Raw genomic sequence first — 25337 nt, 5'->3', positions numbered from 1 at the left:
TTGAAGGATTTGTGGCATTTGAAGCTTCATTTCAGAGGTAGAACCAAAAACTTTTTTGATATAGATCTTGCAATTCAATGTGATTTTCTTTGATTCGTGTGGTTTTCTGAAGTCCTCTCACTTAAGGCAGGCCAGTGGTGGTCTTAATTGTGTAAATCGTGTCATTTCAGTTGACACACCATGATTTTCAAGCTCACATTTCTCTCTAAATAGGAATGGTGAGGATGATCCATGGTTACAGTGGTGATGTACATCACATAGGCTTCATTTTGATGTCCTTACATTTCATTTTCATGACAAAAAAATTCCTGCGCGTGGTGGCCAGATTCTGGTACTTCACCGGAGAAGAAGGTGTTTTCCACCGCCTGTACCACGTGGTAGCCTTCCCAACCCTTGGATTGTGCTTCCACGTTCTAATCTGGACCTTTCTTTATGTTGACTTGTTTTAATGCAAGGTGTAACGCGCTTGACTCAAGTGTATCATGTATCCGCGCCCTTGAGCCCTTGATACCTTGTCACGTCAATTAATGAATTGATCTGATGGCGTTGGATTTTTTCTATTTTTCTTATTTTGTTTTAATTTCAGTTAATTCCTTTTATTTTCAAAAATTCATAAATATTTTATTTGAAGTCACAAAAATATGAGACCAATGCCAAAAAATTTCTTGAAAAATCTAGTTTCATATTTTGATTTTTAATTATTTTTGTGACTTCATTTAATATTTTTTGTGAATTATTTGATTTTTTAATAGTTTTAATTCATTTTTCAATACTTTCTGTTATTTGAAAAATCCAAAAATATTTTCCTAACACATATGGATCATGATAAGTCAATGAAAAATAGTCTCATCAATTTCTTATTTGATTTGAGATTTATTTGAGATTTTAATTCATATTGTGTTATTTTTTTATTGTTTTTAATTGTTTTTAAATAGTTTCTGATTTCAAAAATTGTTGAGAAAATTTGTAAAAGTTTGTTTGACCATGTTAGACCTATGAGAATTTAATTGGACTTGTTGAATTTGATTTGAATTAGATTTGAGGTTTGACCATATTTTGTTTATTTTATTTTTGTATTTATTTTTAATTCAAAAAAATACCAAAAAAATATGTTTGACTTGTTGACTTGTGATCTACATTTCTCTTCTGATTAGCATTGATTGATGATGACTTGGTTCACATTTGATCAATTGAATTAGATACTTGAATTCTCTTTCCATTCATTTCATCTTCATCCCTTTCTTTTCATTTTGGCCAATGAGTTAATGTCTTATGGTTGGTCTTGACAAATGAGAGGTTTAACATTCTTTGATCCAAACCAAACTCAACTCGATCCAAGATCAAGTGAGTTGTTTTGTGTCCAAGATAGGTTGCTTCTTGGTCAAGCAAAAAACCTAAAGTCCATACAAGGTCTCTCTCCTTTTGTTTTGGCATGACAAGTTTTTGGAGCTTGGCTTACTAGTCATGATCTCTAACTTGTGTTTATTTGCCTATAGTTTTATTGACCGGCCTCAGATAGGTGTGACTACTACATTAGTCCACTTACGATTATTTAACATAGCGCTACATTGTCTTATGACAAACTAACATAACCATTGTAATTACTAACTTTAATTTGAGCATTTAATTTCTTGCAATTTACTTTAATGTCACTTATTTCTTGCTCATTTATTCATATTGCTTTTCATTTTGCTCACTTGAGCACATACTTTATGTTTATGTCATTTTCCTTTTGCTCATTTGAGCTCATTATTGTATATAAATATATTGTTATCTTGTGGTTATTTGGTCTTTGTTTTGTGTGACCCCAATGCAAAAAGGAGAAAGGACTTAGAATTAGGACTTACCTATGCTTAAAGGAGTTCAAGAGCAACTAGGCCTCATGCCTTTAGAATGCTAAACTTGTTGAAGAGCAACTAGGCATCATGCGTTTAGAATGCTAAATCTCAAAGTTGATTTCAAAGGACTTCCTTTCCAAAACTTATTCTTTGTCCATTCCCCTTATTATGTTGTAAATTTTTTGATGTTTGCTCTTGTGTGATAGGGATCTTGATATAGTAAGGAGGACCATTGTCATGAATAGCCAAGTTAAGAGAGACAAGCCAAATGGAGGTCCTAGGAGCTTGAATCCAAATTTTGATTGATTGCTTGTTTGTTTGCTAAGTCCAAAGGAAATGAGCATCTTGAATCATCTCTATGATTTCAAGAAAAGGAACTCCAACGATTTTATCTTCTCTCTTATCTTGACATGCTTTAGGACTAGCCCTTCTCTTCTTCTCTCCACTCTAACCAAGCCAAAATCTTTTCTTTAAACTTTGACTTTATTTCAAACTAGAAACCTAGGCCTTATGCCGTTGACTTTTCAAAACTATTTTCATTAATACTCATTGTGAATGAATCTTAACCCTACTTTGACTTCAGTTTGTAAATAAATTTAACTTGTAAATACAACTCACTTCAATTTTTTGTGTGGTTCCAATGGCCACCTTATTAAAAAAAATTTCAAAAAGCATTAGTCATAGGTTTGAGTTATCATAATGGTTGATGTAAATCTCACCTCATCCTTAGTGATTGGATTATAAGTCTTTCATGCTTGTTATAGGGTTAACCCCTCACTAGCATGTTGAAGCCTTCCTCACATGGTGGATTGTTGGTTTAGGTTGAGTTTTCTCCCTTTGATAACAAAAGACCTTAAGGCTTTTGATCAAATCAATTCACCAATCTTTGAGATTTTTTACCCCGAACTACGAGGTTTTGATCCTACCTTTGTGATGGTACGTAGGCAATGGGTTCATCCATTCAAACAACAAAATTTGTAAATATAATCTATTCTTTTCTTATCTCCCCGATCTTTTGCACATATTTTCACAAATACCAACCTACAACACATATTTGCAAAAAGGGTTCCCTTAGAGTACTAAGGATGTTTTGGGTGCGTAAAACCTTCCCATTGTATAACCAACCCTTACCTAGATCTCTGACATTTTTATTAGTTTTTGATTTGATAAAACTTCTTACTTGGCTTTTGTTCGCTTTTTAGCCTTTCCTTTAGAAAAATAAAAATACGGTGGCGACTCGAATTGTATGTTAACTTTTGGTTTAGTCAATAAACCTAAAGGTAATGAAAACCCCGCTACAGAGACAAAACGTGGATTGGATTTAAACATAAGAATGAAAGTCATGATATTCCACCAGATCCTATCAAATGAGAAAGAGATTTTAAGTCTTGCTCGACTATGGAGATCAAACATCTAAGGTCAGATGAAAAGGTGAAAATCTAAAAGTTATGGAACGACAAGTGATGACAATGTCTAAACAAAAATGTGGGTGGACAGCCTCATGACCAGATGAAATGGTCATGAGGAGGAATGCAAATGAATGATTGATTGGGAAAATTTTCAGGACCAAAATCAGGGTGTGACAACATCAAATCATAGATCCCGATCCCCTCAACCTTAATCAACCATCAAAACAAACAAATTAAACAGCAAGATCATAAACCCTGTATCCCTTTATTCTAAACTCTAACCCCATTCAGCAATACAAACTAAACATTGATATAAACATCAAACATAAACATTCAACAATGATCAAGGAAAAGTTTTAAAGGTACCAACCCATAGAGATGAGACTTTCTATAGTAAGGTAATAACTCAATTCGATCTCTTTTCTTTTGTCTGTAATTCTTCTAATCCCGCATTCTTCTTCTGACCCTCTTTATTTCTTATTTACGAGGTATTGATGGTGATGTGTTGTGGTTTAGTTCGGAGGAATTAGGGTTTGAATGTGAAACTCTAATTATTGTTTAATTGGAGCTTTAATGGAGGTTGGGAGTTGCACAGGCAATAGTGTGCTTAGGGTTTTAATTTTTTCTTCCCTAATTCTGTTTTAGATTTAGGTATTTATAGAGTTAGAAATAGGTTTAAAATTAAGTTAGATTGATTTGTTTTAGGGAATTTTGTATTTGATTGATTGTTTTTTAGGAAATTTATTATTTGATTTGTAAATTAATTAGGTTTTTGACTTGTAATTGTAACAACTTTGATTTATGTATTTAGTCTGATTTGTTGTATAATTTTTGTTCCTGGATGTATCTGAAAAATAGAATGGGAAAGATTTGATTGAAATTTGATATTTCAAAAATTTGATCCAATCAGATTTCCAATCACGCGCAATCTAGGGTTTTTGGGAATAGATTGGGGAATAGGGGATGAACCCGGGTCATGGACTTGATCCGGTTCAGTGGCGGATTCAGGTCAATCTTGACCTATTAGACTTGGACTTGAGTCATCTCTTGACCCAATGGACTTGGGTTTTGGTTCGGCCAGCCCTTGACCAACCCTTTAAACAAAAATATCAATAGTATCAATGTCTGACTAATTAAAATAATAATCTGATTAAAATAATAAAAACTAACATAATTATCTCATTAAAAAATTAATTAATCCATACTTATTAATTTAGTTATAGTCTAACGGATTATATTAATAATACTATTAATCAATATTCTATTAACAAAATAATTATTTTTATTAATAATATAATTAATAAATATTAATCTAATTAATTGTAAAACGAAATGTTAATTCAAACTACCCTTGGACTGTCCTAAATTATCAGTTAAACCAGATGGATCAAAAACTTTAAAAAAGTCAAAATGATCCTCCTTTGACTTTTTAGGTCATTGGGGTTGACCATATTACTTATACAGGCTCTGGACAAGTTAGTGATCTAAATTTAGGTTAGGAGAAAAGTGGCCAAAATTTGGGGTCCGAACCACACCAATCAGAGTCTGAATAAGATATCATCTCTGACTCAGATTCAACACCAGAAGGAACAAAACTTCATACTTCGGAGTCTCCTTGATGTACCTCAGAATCCTGACAGCAACTTAATAATGTGACCATTTTGGTTTACACGTAAACCTACTCATCATTCATGCTGCATAGCAAATATCTCAGACAACCAAGTTTGAAAATTATAGCATATAAATCATCACTTTTAGAATCAGAGTTCAACTTATGGCTTGCATTAGAAGGTGTAACTGTAGACTTGCAATTCATCAACTCAAATCTCTTTAGAAGTTAATGTTCATATGTCAGCTGATGCAATATGATACCCTTATTAGAGTACGTAATATACGTCCCTAAAAAATATGCCATATTTCCTATATCACTCGTCTCAAACTCATTCATCAGCACCTTCTTGAACTTAGCTATCTCATATGAACAACTCTCTGTTAGCAATATGTTATCAACATAGAGACACAACAGAATCATATTGCTATCAGATGTATGCTAAACATAAATACTATACTCCATCTCATATTTTCTGAATCCTTGAAGGTTGAAAAATGAATCAGTTCTCAGATTCCAAGCTCTAAGAGCTTGTTTCAGTCCATACAAAGCATTATAAAACTTGTACACCATCCCTTCCTGATTCTTTTTCATAAATACGGGAGGTTATGATACATAAACTTCCTCTTGTAAAGGTCCATTCAGAAATTCATATTTCACATCTAAATGCATTAAAGGCTAATTACTACTAGCAACTATAGCAACCACCAATCTGATTGTTTCAAGTCTACCTACAAGTGCAAACACTTCAAAGTTGTCTAAACCAAATTTCTGTAGAAATCCTCTAGATAATAACCTTGATTTGTGTTTGCCAATTGATCCATCTGGATTTAGTTTCACCTTGTAAACCCATCTGACATAGATGGATTTCTTGTTCTTTTGAAGCTCGATCAACTCCGAAATCTTGTTTCTTTCTATAACCTTAAGTGCTTTTTTCATGGCCTTTAGCCAAACTTAATTCCTGAAAGCTTCTTTTGTACTGACTGGTTCAGATTCCACCATCATCTCACACTGAATGACTTCCCATTCAGAGTCAGTATCTTCCAGGAATTCAAAATCTGTAAGCTTTCGTGGAATATGTCGAATTCTCGGTGGCCTAGTTTTAGAAGAAGGACCACCTTCATAAGATACAACTTCAGAATCTCCACCTTCATAAAATATAACTTCATAGTTTCCACCTTTAAGAGGTCCATCTTCATAGGATGGATTACCACTAGAGTCTGGATCATCATCAGAATCTTGGTCACCATCAAAATCTGAATCATCGTCAGAATCTGAATCATCAATTCTCCTTCAGAGTCATAATCAACTTTAGCATCAGTGTCACCTTCAGACTCTTACTCATATTCAGACTTATAATCACCTTCAAAGAAAAATTCTCCTTTAGAGTCTGAATTGTCTTCAGAAGTTAACTCAGATATTAACATTGCACCAAAATTTGATTTAGACTTATTCTAATCCCACGTTTCTAATTCGTTCACAATAACATCTCTGATGAATTCAACTTTGTTAGTGACAAGACAATAGAGCTTATAATCGCATGTACTGTGGTACCCTACAAGCAACATAACTTTGCTTCTGTTATCCAATTTTCTTCTCTTAGCATCTGGAACACGTTTGTAACAAACAGAACCAAACACCTTCATATGGCTCACATTTTTCTTGTCTCCATTCCACTTCTTAATAGGAAAAATTTCCTTCATCTTCTTAGTTGGACACTTATTGAGCACATATATTATAGTGACAACAACTTCTCCCCACAAGGTATGAGGTAACTTTGAATAAAACAAACAAGTAAAAAGTGAAATGCAATCCTCCTTGAATTATCAGCATCTGCATATCCTCCTTGAATTCAATAAAAATTCAATTAACTTTGAATAAAACAAACAAGTAAAAAGGTGAAATGCAATCACCCAAATAGGTTAAAAATAACATCATAGTATTTATTTCATATGTATTATTTTCAACTTACAAGTAGTAGTTCAACTAATATAATCACAAAGGCACATCTTTACACCAGCATAATTAAAACAAGTCCCACAACCTTGTTTATCTTTATATTTACGAGCACACTTCGACTGGCATTCACCATTAGTATTGCATGCTCCCAACCCAATCTTACACATTCTTGGGCGTTTATCTGGATGTATAGAAGAATCATAATTGAAAAAACATGTGCAGAGGTTGAAGTGATCACAATACCATGCTGCTAATGCACGACCATCACTAGGTTGAGACTTACAAAACGGACCACAACTTTTCATGTCGCATTTATTGTATATGTGTGAGCATATCCCTCCTTCCACTGTTAATTGCACTATCATCATGTAAAAAAAATACTAAAATACTATTATCATGTAATATATATATATATATATATATATATATATATATATATATATATATATATATATATATATATATATATATATATATATATATATATATATATATATATATATATATATATATATATATATATATATATATATATATATATATATATATAATGGTTTGACATACTAATTAATACCTACTGCAAATGAAGCTAGGATGACAAACAAAATCAAAGTGTTTGCCATTAGACGTTGAACTCCAACAGAAAAAGATTTAGTGATTCCTCATGTCTCTCTCTGTTTTAATTTATAGAGTTAAGAAAACAAACTCAAAATTTCTAAAATTGTACAACTATTTAACAATTTGCATTATTTCTTGATCTAAAAATTGATGGGAGTTCCTCTTTTTGAAGAGAGAAAATAAAGTAGAATTAACCAATAAAAATAATAATTATTAAATTAAAGAAAGCACGAGTTTTTTTAAAAAGTATATGGAAAGTAATGGAGAAAAAATCTCATTGAATTATTGTCTCTCTTTACTATTTTTGATTGATTATAAAAGTCATACTCTACTACATCAATAACATCATCGTAGAAAACCTTTCGAGAAGCAAAATCAAAAAGAGTTTAGCCACCATTTATGTTTGGTTAGATTGTAATAATAATATTTGAATTCTCATTCATTTTTTACAAAGTTACTATTGTTACTCCATTGTTATTATCATTATTATTATAGTATGGGGTAAAATATGATCTCAAAATAATCATCCAATGATATTTTATTAGTTATTTTAACAGATATCTTGTCCCAACAAGTGGTATCATAGCTTCGACTCACCACACATTTTAACATTTATTATTCACAATGGAAGGGTCAACCTCGACGACATCAGCAACAATGATTAAGTTAACCTCTTCAAACTACTCCATTTGGAAGCCACAAATGGAAGACATACTCTATTGCAAATATTTGTATCAACCTTTGCAAAATAAAGGGACGAAGCCAACCGACAAGTCTGATGATGATTTGAATTTGATGAATAGGAAATTTTTTGGACAAATTTGACAATGGATAGATCAAAGTGTATTTTATCATGTTGCATAAGAAACAGTTGCATACACATTATGGACGAAACTAGAAACCTTGTACGAGAGAAAGACAGCCGAAAATAAAGCCTATATTATTCGTCGATTGGTGAACCTCAAGTACAGAGAAACTCAGAGTGTTTCTGAACACTTGAGTGATTTTCAAAGGTTGATAAATCAACTGACCAATATGAAGATGGTGTTTGAAGATGAATTGCAAGCATTATTATTATTATTAAGTTCATTGCCAGACAATTGAGATACGCTTGTGGTTTTGTTGAGCAATTCAACACCATAAACTGTTCTAACATTGGACATAGTAAAAGATAACATGTATAATAAAGAATCAAGAAGGAAGGAACAAAGAATGTTATCAGAGTCTGAGGCGCTTGTCACAGAGTATTGTGGAAGAAGTATCCATAATAAGTTCAATACTAGAGACAAGTCAAGGGGAAAGTCTAGAGATAATTTCAGGGGGAGTCGTGGATAAGAAAAGAAATAAAATGTTATCATTGTCACGAGAAAGGTCACATGAAGAAAGAATGTAGGAAGCTCAAAAGAGAGCAGCTAAAAAATGGTGATGCGAGTAATATAGTCGCTACCATTTTTCAAGGTAATGAGGAAATATTTGTTTGTGATTATGGTCATGCTAATTTAACATCACAAGATACATGTTGGGTTGTGGATTATGGTTCATAATTTCACGTAACATCACGAAGGGATTTCTTTTTCTCTTATATAAGCAGTGATTTTGGTCATGTAAGAATGGGGAATGATAATAAATCTAAAATCATGGGAAAATGAGATATTTGTCTAGAAACAAACACCGATTGTTACCTAACATTGAAACATGTGAGACATCTCCCTGACATGCGTCTCATTCTAATATACATCGAACTACTAGTTAAAGAAGGTTATACTAGTGTGTTTGAGGACAAGAAGTGGAAGGTAACAAAAATTTCCTTGGTAATAGCCATAGGCAAGAAAGTGAGGACTCTTTATGTGATAGAAGTCAAAGTAAATAATGGGTGCATTAACGCTCTTGAAGAAGACTCCTCGACCGAGCTATGGCATAAATGGCTCAGACATATGAGTGAGAAAGGACTTCAAATTCTAGCCAAAAGAGGTATTTTGGCAGGTATGAAAGGATTGAAAATGTCTCTTAAGCCATGTACACATTGCTTGTCTGGAAAGAAACATAGAGCTTTATTTCAATATAAGGCCCCGCATAGAAGACTGCATGTTTTAGATTTGGCACATTTTGATGTTTGTGGTTCAATGACCACTAGTACTCTTGGAGGTGCAAGATATTTTGTTACCTTTATTCATGACCACTCTAGAAAAGTCTGGGTGTATGCCCTCAAAACAAAAGACCAGGTGTTTGTAGTATTCAAACAGTTTCACGCTAGCGTTGAACGAGAAATCAGAAAGAGGTTAAAATGAGTTCACACTGACAATGGAGAAGAATTTATTGGAGATTTTAAATATTATTGTATGAGTAATGAAATTCGACATGAAATATTTGTTCCGAAGACACCACAACACAAGGGAGTGGCTGAGAGAAATAACAAAACTATTGTTGAAAGAGTGAGAACAATGTTTTTTTTATCTCATGCCATGTTACCCAAGAAATTTTGGGGTGAGGCTGTGATGACTGTAGCTGATTTAATCAACTTATCTCCTTCAGCTCCATTGAATGGTGATGTTTCAAATAGATTTTGGAAAGGTAAAATGTATCTTACAACCATTTAAAGGTGTTTGGTTGTAGAGCGTTTTCTGATGTTCCAAAATATGAGAGATCAACACTTGAATCAAAGTCTAAGGAATACATCTTCTTGGGATATGGAAATGAAGAATTTGGGTACATGTTATGGGATCCTGTAGAGTAAAAAATTATCAGAAGCTGAGATGTTAGCTTCTTTAAAGACCATAATATAGAAGATGTATATAAGGGAGTTAAGTCTGTTATTTCTAGAGAACATACAATCAACTTGGATCCAATTCCTCATATAGAGCATTACAAGGGAGATGAAATAGGAGATGTTAGAGATGTAAAAAATAAACCTCCAATTAATAATGATCTGGGTGAAGAAGTAACATATGGTAATAGAAGCGACAATGATAATGAAGATATGATTGAAGATTATAAGGATGAAGAGCAAGAACCCCAAATAAGAAGGTCATATAGGATACCTAAACCGTAAACCAAATATATTGCAACAGAATTTGTGTTACTCACTGATGGGGGAGAACCAGAGTCTTACGAAGAAGCTATGACGGATAACCACAAAAATGAGTGGTTGAAAGTCGTGCAAGAAGAAATGTAATCCTTGCACGAGAACTTGACTTATAAGTTGTTAGATTTACTGAAAGGAAAAAGAGCACTTAAAAACAAATGGGTGTACAAGTTGAAGACCGAGGAGAACAACTGACGACCCAGATACAAGGCGAGATTATTCGTGAAAGGCTTCAATCAAAAGAAAGATGTTGACTTTGAAGAGTGTTTCACCCGTAGTAAAGATGTCATATATTCAGGTAGTGTTGGGTTTGGTGGAAAGTTTAGATTTAGATGTGGAATAATTGGATGTGAAAACTGCATTTCTTCATGGAGATTTAGAAGAAGAAATTTACATGGAGCAGCTAGATGGAATTCAAAGTCAAAGGCAAAGAAAACTTAGTATGTCAGTTGAAAAAGAGTTTGTATGGACTTAAGCAGACACTGCGTCAATGGTACAAGAAATTTGATTCTTTCAAGATTAATCATGGATATCAAAGGACTTGTTCTGATAATTATGTGTTCGTGAAGATTATGAAATGGAAAATTATTTTTCAATGAAATACATGGGACCAGCAAAGCATATTTTTGGTATGTCCATCCGCCGTGATCGAAGGGAAAACAAGTTATGGCTATCACAAGAAAAATATATTGATAAGGTATTGGAGCGGTTTCACATGGAAAAGGCAAATCCTATTGCTACTCCACTTGGTAATCACTTTAATCTTAGTTCAAAGCAGAGTCCTACAATTGGAATTGAAAAGGAAGAGATGCATAAGGTGCCATATTCCTCAGTTGTTGGGAGTTTAATGTATGCAATGGTATGCACACGGGCATATATAACATACGCGGTTGGTGTTATTAGTAGATACTTGGCAAATCCAGGAAACCAACATTGGAATGTTGTGAAGTGGATTCTGCAATATATTAGAGGAACTTCCAAAATGAGTTTGTGCTTGGGAAGTAGAAAACCAGAACTCATTGGCTACACAAATCATATATGGTGGGAGGTATTGATTCTAGGAAATCAAATTTTGGATTTTTGATTACATTTTCAAGGGGTTGTATTGTAGCAGTCGAAGCTAAAAAAGTGTGTTGCTTTGTCTACTACAGAGGCAAAATTCATTACAACAACAAAAGCTTGCAAGGAAATGCTATGGATGAAATGGGTCTTGCGTGAATTAGGGCATGAACAGCAGAAGTATGTCATGCATTGTGATAGTCAGAGCGCAATACACTTGAGCAAGAATTCGAGTTTTCACTCAAGATCAAAACATATTAATTTGAGATAGCATTGGATATGCTATATATTGGATTTAAAGCAATTACAGCCTAAGAAAATTCATACAAATTACAATTGCACATATATGATGACCAAGTCCTTACCGAAGGACAAATACGAGTTATGTAGAAGAAGTGTTGGACTGATGGAGCTCTCCACCTAAATCGAAAGGGGGAGATTGATGGAGTTCCTCTTTATGAGGAGAAAAAATAAAGTAGAATTAAACAATAAAAATAGTAATTATCAAATTAAAGGAAGCACTAGTTTTTCTATGAAGTATATGAAAAGTAAAGGAGAAAAATTCGCTTTGAATTATAGCGTCTCTTTACTATCTTTCATTGGTTATAAAAGTCATATTCTACTATATTAATAACATCATCGAAGAAAACCTTTAGAAAAACAAATCTAAAAGAGTTTAGTCACCATTTATGTTTGGTGAGATTGTAATAATACCATTTGAATTCACATTCATTTTTTATAAAGAAGTTATTACTATTACTCCTTTATTATTATTATTATTATTATTATTATTATTATTATTATTATTATTATTATTATTATTATTATTATTATTATAATAGTGTGAGAAAAGTATGATCACATATAATCATGCCCTCATATTTTATTAATTGTTTTATATGATATCTTTCCCCAAACAAAATATATATAATTATTTAACCGTTCGCATTATTTGTTAATCTAGAAATTATACAATTATTTAAGCGTTTGTATTATTTATTAGTCTTTGTTATCTTTTGTTTATATTTAGTTATTTCTAGATACTTCTTGTTTTGTTATTTTTGCGATACTTTAAAATTTCTCACCCTTATTAATATATTATATTTATTTAAAAAAAAGTATTATCCGTGGTCAACATTTCAATAGAATTGGTCTTATATTTCAAATATTTTACAAATATATATCACGACTTCAATATTTTATTTATTTACTAGATAAAGATATTCATTCATAGAATAAATCCATAACAATGGAATACAAATAATTTAATTATTACAATCATTTATAATTATTAAACAATTAACAAAAATAGCTGAATTTAATATAACTATTTCCAAATTGACATTTATAAATTATTGTGAATTTATTGATGGTAAAACTTTTTATAGTGACATTATAGATAAACTAATCACCACATCTAAATTCCCATTTAATCTGAAAACCTTATCTCAAGATACAATGTTAATATTATTAGATAAGATATTAACATGGATAACACAGAGTTTGACACATGTCTCAATACCAAAATATCCAGGCAAATCAACTTGAATGTGGCTTTGAATGCTCAAAATCATTTTTGGACGGAGAAGGTCGGAATTAAAATTTTTGTGGAAGGGATATAAACACTGCTTATTTTCATAGAGTATATTGAATTAAATCTATCTACAAGAAAATTGAACAAATCAGGGGGAATGAAGTGGTTCTTACGAATAAAACTCAAATTGAGAAACATATCCTAAATAATGGAATTGTTTTCAAGATCTTCTTCCCTGACTGGTTACTAACAAAGAGAATGAGGCTCTTTGCGGTATTTGGTTTCCAAGGAAATATAAGAATCGATCTTTGATATGAATGAAGCAAGTGCCCCGTATCTAGATAGGGTTGAGGGACACTTCTACCAAGATTACTAGGATATAGTAGCTTATAATGTTATTCTTGAAGTGCAACACTTCTTTATTTATGGAAAATTTGAGAATTCCCTCGACACCAATATCATTATTTTAATCTAGAAAGTGCAAGGGGCGATAAGATGGATGACTTCAGATCTATTGCACTAGTTAATTTTCTGTTTAGAATAATCAATAAAATGTTAATAGAAAGATCGATAAAAATTGCATAAAACATCATATTTACTAACTTAAGAGGGTTCATTTTAGATCGACACATTGAGGAATGTGTGATTTTGGTTTCGGAGGTGGTGAATGTGTCATATAAAAATAATTGGGGCGGGAAGGTGATTTTGAAAATTGATATCATTAAAGTTTTTGATATTTTATACTAGAATTTTATTATTGAGGTGTTGTAGGCCTTTGGGTTTAATGCTAGGTTCCAAGATTTCATAAAGAAAATATTACACTCAGCTAGACTTCCAATTCTTATCAATGAAAACCAAAGAGGAGTTTTTAAATATAAAAGGGTGATACAATGGAGTCCTCTACCTTCTTTGCTTTTTTTTCATAGTGGAAGATGTACTTAGCCAAGCATTGATGATTGGGTGTCACGAGTGTTGGTGCATAAGAAGGAAGAAGATGAAGATGATGAAGATGGAAGAGAGAAAGAGAGAGAGAGAAAAGTTTCAAACAAACTATAACAGAAAATTAAAATTCTATTATGATCAAGATTACACACTTAAGCTAAAACCACACTTGGTTTATATACTACTTAGAACTAAATGCAAATTCAAATGCAAGCTAAAATTAAACTTAAATGCAACTGAAAAATAATTTACAATCTAACAGAATCCCTTAATTAATATTCAGCTAATCAAAATCAATAACATAAATTACATTCCTCACCTGGATAAAGTGTAAGTCTTGATAGTCTTAGTCAGAACAGCTGCGAGCTGCTTCTGAGTGTTACAGTGTACAACTTCAAGCACCCCATTTTGAATCTGGTTTCTCAGATAATGAAAATTTATGTCAATGTGCTTTCTTCTTCCATGCAACACTGGATTCTTGGCAAGACTTATAGTTGATTTGTTGTCAATCATCAACTTCACAGGCTTGGTCACCTTGATCTTCAGATCCTGCAGCATGTTCAGAATCCATACAGCTTGACAAGCAGGAAAAACACTTGCAATGTACTCAGCTTCACAGGTTGGCAATGCTACTACTGGTTGCTTCTTGAAGCACCAAGAAATAGAACCTCTCAGATACTTAAAGAAATATCAAGAAGTGCTTCTTCTGTCAACTCTCCACACCAATTAGATTCTAAATAGCATATCAACTCTGACTCAGATTCAGCACCAGAAGGGAACAAAACTCCATACTTCAGAGCCCCCTTGATGTACCTCGGAATCCTGACAACAACTTAGTAATGTGAGCGCTTTGGTTTACTCATAACCCTACTCACCATTCCAACTGCATAACAAATATAAGGTAAGGTATTACACAAATATCTCAAACGACTAACCAACTGTTTGAAAATTGTAGCATCTACATCATCACCTTCAAAATCAGAGTTCAACTTATGGTTTGTCTCAAAAGGTGTAACTACAGACTTGCAATTCATTAACTCAAATCTCTTCAGAAGGTTGAGTTCATATTTTAGCGGATGCAAGATGATACCCTTATTAGAGTACATAATCTCCATCACTAGAAAATATGTCATATTTTCTAGATGAGTCATCTCAAACTCATTTATCAACATCTTCTTGAACTTAGCTATCTCATATGAACAACTCCCCGTTACCAATTTGTCATCAACATAGAGACACACCAGAATCATATTTCTATCAAATGTATACTGAACATAAACACCATGCTCCATCTCACATTTTCTGAATCCTCGAAGCTTGAAAAATGAACCGGTTCTCATATTCCAAGCTCTAGGAGTTTGTTTCAATCCATACAAAGCTTTATGCAACTTGTACACCATCACTTCATGATTCTTTTTCACAAGTCCAGGAGGTTGTGATACATAAACTTCCTCTTATAAAGGGTCATTCAGAAATGCAGATTTGACATCTAAGTGCAACAGAGGCCAGTTATTACTAGCAACTATAGAAATCACCAGTCTGATTGTTTCAAGTCTAGCTACAAGTGAAAATACTTCAAAGTAGTATAAACCAGTTTTTTGTAGAAATCTTCTAGCTACTAACCTTGCTTTGTGTTTTCCAATTGATCCATCTGGATTTAGTTTCACCTTGTAAACCCATGAGACACTGATGGATTTATTGTTCTTTTGGAGCTCAGTCAACTCCAAGTCTTATTTCTTTCTATAGCCTCAAGTTCTTCTTTCCTGGCCTTCAAACTCACTTTCTTCTTGAGAGCTTCTTTTGTACCGACTGGTTCAGATTCCACCATCATGGCAGACAGAATGACTTCCCCTTCAGAGTCTATTTTAGTATCTTGCAGCAATTCAAAATTTGCACCCTTTATGGAATCCGTCGAATTCTCCGTGGCTTAGTTTCATAAGTGGGACCACCTTCAGAAGCTATAACTTCAGATGTTCCACCTTCACAAACTATAACTTCATAATCTTCACCTTTAGAAGGTCCACCTTTAGAGATTGGATTACCGCCAGAGTCTGGATCATCATCAAAATTTTAATCATCAGATTCTTCTTCAGAGTCATACTTAACTTCAACATCAGTGTCATCTTCAGACTCTGACTCATCTTCAGGGTTATAATCTCCTTTAGAGACAACTTCTCCTTCAGAGTCTGAACTATCTTCAGAAGTTAACTCATATGTTAACATTGCATTAGAGTTTGATTTAGACTTATTTCAATCCCACACTTATGATTCCTTCACAATGACTGTCGCAACCTGAAAAATGGAATGCAAAAAAAAACAACCGGCGAAGAAAGACAGGAGAGTCGCCACCGTGCGTTATTTATCCCAAAGGAGGGAAAAGAAACGCTCGAAGTAAACCTGGAAAAAGGAAAGGATAAGACAGGGTCTCGCAACCAAATCTTGGGTTCGGGAGTCGATTATGCGAGGGGAAGGTATTAGCACCCCTACGCATCCGTAGTACTCTACGGGATTCAAAATTGTAGCATCTACATCATCACCTTCAAAATCAGAGTTCAACTTATTGTTTGTCTCAAAAGGTGTAACTACAGACTTGCAATTCATTAACTCAAATCTCTTCAGAAGGTTGAGTTCATATTTTAGCGGATGCAAGATGATACCCTTATTAGAGTACATAATCTCCATCACTAGAAAATATGTCATATTTTCTAGATGAGTCATCTCAAACTCATTTATCAACATCTTCTTGAACTTAGCTATCTCATATGAACAACTCCCCGTTACCAATTTGTCATCAACATAGAGACACACCAGAATCATATTTCTATCAAATGTATACTGAACATAAACACCATGCTCCATCTCACATTTTATGAATCCTCGAAGCTTGAAAAATGAACCGGTTCTCATATTCCAAGCTCTAGGAGTTTGTTTCAATCCATACAAAGCTTTATGCAACTTGTACACCATCACTTCATGATTCTTTTTCACAAGTCCAGGAGGTTGTGATACATAAACTTCCTCTTATAAAGGGTCATTCAGAAATGCAGATTTGACATCTAAGTGCAACAGAGGCCAGTTATTACTAGCAACTATAGAAATCACCAGTCTGATTGTTTCAAGTCTAGCTACAAGTGAAAATACTTCAAAGTAGTATAAACCAGTTTTTTGTAGAAATCTTCTAGCTACTAACCTTGCTTTGTGTTTTCCAATTGATCCATCTGGATTTAGTTTCACCTTGTAAACCCATGAGACACTGATGGATTTATTGTTCTTTTGGAGCTCAGTCAACTCCAAGTCTTATTTCTTTCTATAGCCTCAAGTTCTTCTTTCCTGGCCTTCAAACTCACTTTCTTCTTGAGAGCTTCTTTTGTACCGACTGGTTCAGATTCCACCATCATGGCAGACAGAATGACTTCCCCTTCAGAGTCTATTTTAGTATCTTGCAGCAATTCAAAATTTGCACCCTTTATGGAATCCGTCGAATTCTCCGTGGCTTAGTTTCATAAGTGGGACCACCTTCAGAAGCTATAACTTCAGATGTTCCACCTTCACAAACTATAACTTCATAATCTTCACCTTTAGAAGGTCCACCTTTAGAGATTGGATTACCGCCAGAGTCTGGATCATCATCAAAATTTTAATCATCAGATTCTTCTTCAGAGTCATACTTAACTTCAACATCAGTGTCATCTTCAGACTCTGACTCATCTTCAGGGTTATAATCTCCTTTAGAGACAACTTCTCCTTCAGAGTCTGAACTATCTTCAGAAGTTAACTCATATGTTAACATTGCATTAGAGTTTGATTTAGACTTATTTCAATCCCACACTTATGATTCCTTCACAATGACTGTCGCAACCTGAAAAATGGAATGCAAAAAAAAACAACCGGCGAAGAAAGACAGGAGAGTCGCCACCGTGCGTTATTTATCCCAAAGGAGGGAAAGGAAACGCTCGAAGTAAACCTGGAAAAAGGAAAGGACAAGACAGGGTCTCGCAACCAAATCTTGGGTTCGGGAGTCGATTATGCGAGGGGAAGGTATTAGCACCCCTACGCATCCGTAGTACTCTACGGGATTCACTTTTGTAGTTCTTATCTAAAGGGTGTGGGTTTATCTAATGTGTTATTTACTAAAAAAAGGGGGTCAAAAGAAAATGACTCGCACGGATGTCGCATCCACTGCATACGTATCTCATCTGAATATGAGAATCAGAGTCTTCGTAGCTCGGCTACCTAGGGGTTAAGGGTAATTGTGCTCGCTAAGACATCGCGTCTTATGCCTTCGTATCTCATCTGGAATGAGAATCAGAGCAAGCCGTAGTTCGGCTAACTACGGGGTTATGGATTGGGTTTTGGACGAACGACGTCACTACACAATCTACCGGATGCTCGACTTTTGGAGACTTACTCGCCTGTAGTAGAAGGAGTAAATGTGTTAGGAGAAGAAAAATCAATGAAGGGTTAGGGTTGCTCATGTAAAAAGGCAGTCCTTGACGAAGGAACCTGCATAAAGTAAACACAAAAACATTGCCTCCTATCGAGGTCTTCCAGCTAAGAAAGCAGTAAAATGCGGGAAAATGTAAAAGGTACCACGCGGATAAAGATCCGAAGTAACAGCAATTAGAGGAATGGGAAACCCTGAGATCCTTCCAAGCTAACACCATCAAAGAAAGTGAGTCAGTACAGGTAATCGGAATAAACCTCCAGGTGGTATCCCACAAATAAAGTGGAACACCAGGCAAGCTATCCCTGCAAGAGTATGTGAACCCTCATAAAAACTCAACAAAAGGGTTAGTGAAACACGATAAGCATTTTTTTCATGGATAACAGTATGGTTTCAGAAACCTCAAACCCTGTGGCATACACTTCAAAAATTAAACGATTAAGCATTCAAGGCATTATTTATACATTCATACATAATTATGAACCCGTGGGCAAAAACCTAATGAAATTCATCCATCATACCTCATACATTCAGATGATCCAAATTAAGAGCATAAAGGTAATGGGAATAAGGGCAAACCTGATTGGAGAGCTTGATTGAAATTGAGTTGCACCCGTGAGGTTTACAAAACAATCTTTAGGGTTTATGTGAGGCAGAGGTGATTCTGTGCAGTTGAGTTCCCTTCAGGGTTTGGAGGCTGCTCTGAATTCTCTGTCAGGTTTCTCTCCAGGTTTTGTCCATGGTTTTGTTTCAAGGAAACCTCAGAGTATTTTGCTTCTCTTCCTTTTTCTATCTGTTTTGTTTCAATGAAACTCTAGTATTTATAGGCTAATATTGGTAGCTTAGGGGGCTTTTGAGAGAGGTCCAAGTTTGAGATTTTTTCTTTTATTTATTTATTTAATTAATTAATTAAAATTTTTTATTTTTTATTATTATTTTGTTTTTTTTTTCATTTTTTTTTGTTTTATTTTATTATTATTATTATTATTATTTCGATTTTTTTTTTAAATAAAGTTTCTTGAATCTGATTCTGATTGACATGATGAAATGCAATATGAAATGTTAAATGACCTAAAAATGAATGCATGAATGAGGAGGGCAAATTTTGGGGTGTTACAGTTGCCCCTATTCAGTCATCAGCTAACCCGAGCAGGATGAAAGCGAACAGCTTATCAGACAAACAAGGTGAGCTGTGATTGAATACCAAAGACAGACCGAAAATTTGCGCTCCGAGAACACCACAAACATGCTGAAATACACCGCGCTGTTTATTTCTCTTCCGATCCTCTGGCTGAATCTGAATCAGTCTTCTGACTTAATCTGGAGTTTCGATCCTCTGGCTGAATCTATACTCAATTTAGTCCTCTGGTTGGATGTTAATTTTGATCCTCGGGCTGGATACGGTTCCAATCTTCTGGCTAGATCTTCTTCGATCTTCTGGCTAGATCTCCTTTGTTTCGATTCTCTGGCTGAATCTATTTTCTTTGATTCTCTGGCTGAATCTACTTCGATCTTCTGGCTAGATCTGAATTGTTTCGATTCTCTGGCTGAATCTATTTCCGGTCTTCGGGCTAGACCTGACTTCGATCTTCTGGCTAGATCTTCTTCGATCTTCTGGCTAGATCTCCTTTGTTTCGATTCTCTGGCTGAATCTATTTTCTTTGATTCTCTGGTTGAATCTATTTTCTTTGATTCTCTGGCTGAATCTACTTCGATCTTCTGGCTAGATCTGAATTGATTTGATGATAAATTCCCATCATCAGGATCTCGCATCTGAGGCATGCGCTGGTTGACTCTCTTTCGAAATCTGCGCCCAATCTTCATGTTAGATATGCAGCTTCAAGATATCCCACTCTAGGGCTTCGTACATATTCTTTAGGCTAGAATATGTTATAACGACTCTTCGATTAGACTTTGTTTTTTTAAATGCGATCCGCGGGCTGGATCCTCTTGTAAGCTGATTTTCTGTTGAGCTGTCAATCTATTCCTCTAGCCGGCTCGCTGGGGAAATAACGCTCGTAGTCGATTCTCTAGCTGAATCTTCAAAACGAACCTTAGGCTGACTCTTGGGAGAACGATTCTCAGGCTGAATCTTCAAAAATGACCCTCAGGCTGGATCACTGGAAAATGATTCTCAGGCTGAATCTTCGAAATGACCCTCAGGCTGGATCACTGGAAAACGATTCTCAGGCTGAATCTTCAAAATGACCCTCAGGCTGGATCACTGGAAAACGATTCTCAGGCTGAATCTTCAAAATGACCCTCAGGCTGGATCACTGGAAAATGATTCTTAGGCTGAATCTTCAAAAATGACACTCAGGCTGGATCACTCACACTTGATCCTCTGGCCGGATCTCATGACTTTGGTTGTAAAGCAATTCTTCAGTCTGCTTTGAAGAACCTGTTTATTAGCTTATGTGTATGCTTGATATGATATGCATGCAAATGCAAATGTTATGCATGGTGCAAAAGAAAAAAAGAAATCTGCTTGGGGAAGCAACTCTGGTAGGGAACGGATCGCTGTATCAATCCTTGAATGCTCTGTGGGGAACGATCCGTCTGCCGGGACCGGGGAGCCACCGAAAATAAATCGGCCTTTTTTGAAAAGTTGACCTTGCTGGGGAAGTATCAACTATGGAAACTTTGCTTGGCGAGGCTCTGCGAGGAGAGTTTGTGAGGAAAGCACTTCCTGGGGAAATGTCGTAGGAATCGACCTTTGCTGGGGATATGAACTTGCTAATCGTCCTCAGGCTGGGGATTAAAACAAATCTGTTAGAAAATAATCTGCTGGGGGAATGAGATGAACACTGGGAACACCACCCTCTTGTCTGTTGGGTATGCGACTACTCCGCTGTTGCTGGGAAGATACAGTCTGGCACTGTCGACTCCGCTGGGGATATACAGTCTGGATACTGTCAACTCTACTGGGGAACCTGCTCTGCAGAGGAGAGGCTTTGTCAACCGCTTGGGGGTGAGGATTCATGACTTGGCATCCGGTTCCTGTGACCTGTAACCAAAAAATACACGTATGCCCCGGGGAATTACTCGGTTTGAATTCACCGTCCGGGATTAAGCACATTCAAAGCAATTTTAAATGTTTTCCTGTGCAAATCATCTGCAAAAGCCACCATTATATTCAGATGCAATATGTTTCATCAAGAATTCATACATCTTTTTGCAAACAAACTGATAAATGAAAAATAAAGAGGCTTTTTAACTGAATATTCGACTTTTGTTGGTTGAAAAATTTGTGCCGGGAATAGGCGAGCACATTAGGAAGCTGATCCATGGAAAGAGGCGATCGCTATAAATTGAACAAGAGAACTATCCTAATGGCAATGTGGAAACGGGGTCCCACCGAGTTTCGACTCTGCTATGGCTCGTATGTCCTCAATACGCTCTGCTCATCTTGCTTTCTGAAGTGGATGATTAGACGATCTTTAACCTTCGAAGATTTCCGGATTGAATGAAACGGAGATGGAACACAGGTGAACTCAGACTGCAATCATTCGCTTATTCCCTAACTTTTGCGTGGATCGCCCTTTTGGGTTTTCAATCCACCGGGATACCCTTTTTTGCCTGAGCCGCCCTTTCGGGTTTTCGACTCATCGGGTGTACATTTTTATTTTTATATCCCTAATTTTTGCCTGAACCTCTTCATTCCTTTTTTTTGGTTCGTCGGGATGCCCCTTTTTTGCCTGGACCATTCTTTTTACTTATCCAGCGGGTCAATTTATGCGAAGTATTTTTTAACTGCGTCTGAGTTGACAGGGGATGGGAAGTCTTCGCCATCCATGGTTGTTAGAATCAAAGCTCCGTCAGAGAAAAACTCTTTTAACCACGTATGGACCCTCATAGTTCGGTGTCCATTTTCCCCTGTGATCTGTGTTGGGAGGAAGAATTCTTTTGAGTACCAATTCACCGACTTGATACTCCCGAGGGCGCACTTTCTGATCAAATGCTCTCTTCATCCGTCTCCGATATAGTTGTCCATGGCATATAGCTGCTAGCCTCTTTTCCTCAACTAGGCTCAGCTGATTGTATCGAGAATGGACCCATTCTGCTTCGTCCGGCTTCATTGTTGGTGTAGGGAAAAGTTATTCTGGCACAAAATGGCATATGAACCGCCTCCGACGTGATCAACACTGCACCAACTCCGCGACCATTGACGTTGACCGCCCCATCAAACATCATAATCCATTTGGATTCAGGGTCAGGCCCCTCCTCCGGGAGTGGTTTTTCGATTTGAGAAACATGATGTCCTCATCAGGAAAGTCGAACCTCATAGGTTGGTAATCATCAATCGGTTGCTCGGCAAGATAGTCTGACAAGACACTTCCTTTGATGGCTTTTTGTGAAGTGTATTGGATGACATACTCTGTCAACATCATTTGCCACCTAGCAACCCTTCCAGTAAACGCTGGCTTTTCAAAAATATACTTGACTTGATCCATCTTTGATATCAATAGAGTCGTGTGAGTCAACATATACTGTCTTAGTCGGCGAGCAGCCCATGCCAAAGCGCGGCAAGTTTTCTCTAGCAGTGAGTATCTTTGTTCACAGTCGGTAAACTTTTTGCTAAGGTAGTATATTGCATGCTCTTTTCGACCTGACTCGTCATGCTGACCGAGCACACAACCCATTGACCTTTCTAACACAGTTAAGTACATGATCAACGGTCTTCCCTCTACTGGAGGCATTAGAATCGGGGCTCCAGGAAATACTCTTTTATTCTTTCAAAGGCTTTCTGACAATCATCATTCCAACTGACCCCTTGCTCTTTTCTCAGCATTTTGAACAATGGCTCGCATGTGGATGTAAGATTAGATATGAACCTTGAAATGTAGTTCAATCTGCCCAGGAGGCCACGAACCTCTCTTTCTGTTTTAGGTGCAGGCATTTCTTGAAACCTGACATATCTTGATAGGACTGATCAATCGTTCCTTCATGTCGGCCTATAGACTGGCCCCAATCTTGATTTCTTTCTTGTCGTCTTCGGTACCAATGTTGACGGTCTCAATCACCTCCTGATAAGGTGTAATAGCTCGGTCCTCCTGTTTCAACAACCTGGCTAACTCTTCAGGCAATTCACAATCTTCCTCAACCCCTTCTTCGGCTTGATAGATAGGATTGTCGAAGTCATACTTGGCCATAACAGTGTCGTTAGCAGTGAGACCCGGGTGATCAGTTTTACGAGGTGTTTTTTGGAAAGAAAAACGAAAAAGAAACATTTCCGTTTTTGTAAAAGTAAAAATAATTGAAAGAAAGAGAACACAAAATTGTTTGCAAAAGCTGTCCTTTATTGATGATGAAAATAATTGCGAAATGTAACTAAATGGATGGCCCTACAGATGAGTCATTACACCTTGGTCAAATTATAAGACTTTGTTATGCATGTGATAAAAGGAAAACAATAAAAATTACTCCTTCAGTAGAGTAAACCGGACGACTTTTTCAGACGACCAATTGTCGAGCTTTTCTCCTGGGACACACAGGCGAATCCAGCTATCTAAGTCACAGTCGCTGTCAGCCTTGTCTTCATATGCAGCATTGACGATGTGAGGAGAAACCAGACCCCTGCTGGAGAAAGTACCGACTTCATTCTTCTGAGACCCTGGAGTATACCCCAATCCGAACTTGTCTTCTTTGATGATTGGCTCCACAAATTTGCCCCAGCCTTGGGCATTACCAGCCTTAACCACTTCAACAACTTGCTTGTATAAAGAGATAGAAGTCCCGACCTTCTCAGACTCAGGTGAAAAGACAGCTTCGGGCACGACCTCACTGATGTTTATAGTTTCGAAGCCCTGACACAGCATCTCATGCATCTCGCCATCCATCTCCACATACTTAAATGTAGACAAGTGGCTAACAAAAATATCCTCTTCACCACAGACAGTGACGATCTGACCTTCTAGTCCATATTTGAGCTTCTGGTGGAGAGTAGAAGTAACAGCACCAGCAGCATGAATCCAGGGCCGACCTAGCAGACAGCTATAAGCAGGCTGGATATCCATCACATAAAAGGTACTCTTGAATACCTGTGGTCCAATCTTAACTGGCAACTCAACTTCGCCACAGACAGCTCGCTTAGAGCCATCAAAAGCCCTCACAACCAAATTACTCGGCCTCAGGGTGGCGTCATCGCAATCCAACTTCGTTAAGGCTTTCTTTGGAAGAACATTCAGAGAAGAGCCTGTATCAACCAAAACATGGGAAAGCACCGTCCCTTTGCATTCCATTGTGATATGCAAGGCTTTGTTGTGATTCCTGCCCTCAGATGTTAGGTCATAATCGGTGAAACCTAGCGCATGGCTAGCGTTTACATTTGAAACTACCGACTCCAGCTGGTTAACAGTTATCTCTGGTGGAACATAGGCCATATTCAGTACTTTCAACAAGGCTGCTCTGTGTGCCTCAGAGCACATCAATAGTGAGAGAATGGAGATCTTTGAGGGTGTCTGATTTAGCTGGTCGACTACCTTGTAGTCACTTTTCTTGATAATCCTCATAAACTCATCCACTTCTTTCTCGAATGCGGTTTTAGGAGGAGCTTCCTCGGTAGTAACCTCTTCGGTGGATACCTGTTTTCCTTTAGCCTTGGCAGCTGCCTCAGTTTCAGTATTCGTGCGCAATGTTGATGGTGCAAATAGGCGTCCACTGCGAGTGAAGCCACAAATTCCTCCAACATTGTCTATAGCGGAGCTACCAATGTCAATGTCTTCTTCGTTAACTTTCTGCCCCTGGCAGTAGATATCAACCCTATAGTGCCACGGGATAACATTGTCTTTCTCATACGGAACAGATCCTGGTACCGTGATGGTGACCGGACCAATCAAAGTC

Source organism: Lathyrus oleraceus, chromosome 1 (assembly GCF_024323335.1).
Source record: "Lathyrus oleraceus cultivar Zhongwan6 chromosome 1, CAAS_Psat_ZW6_1.0, whole genome shotgun sequence".
NCBI classification, from domain to species: Eukaryota; Viridiplantae; Streptophyta; class Magnoliopsida; order Fabales; family Fabaceae; genus Lathyrus; species Lathyrus oleraceus.
Note: the sequence above shows the minus strand (reverse complement) of the source record.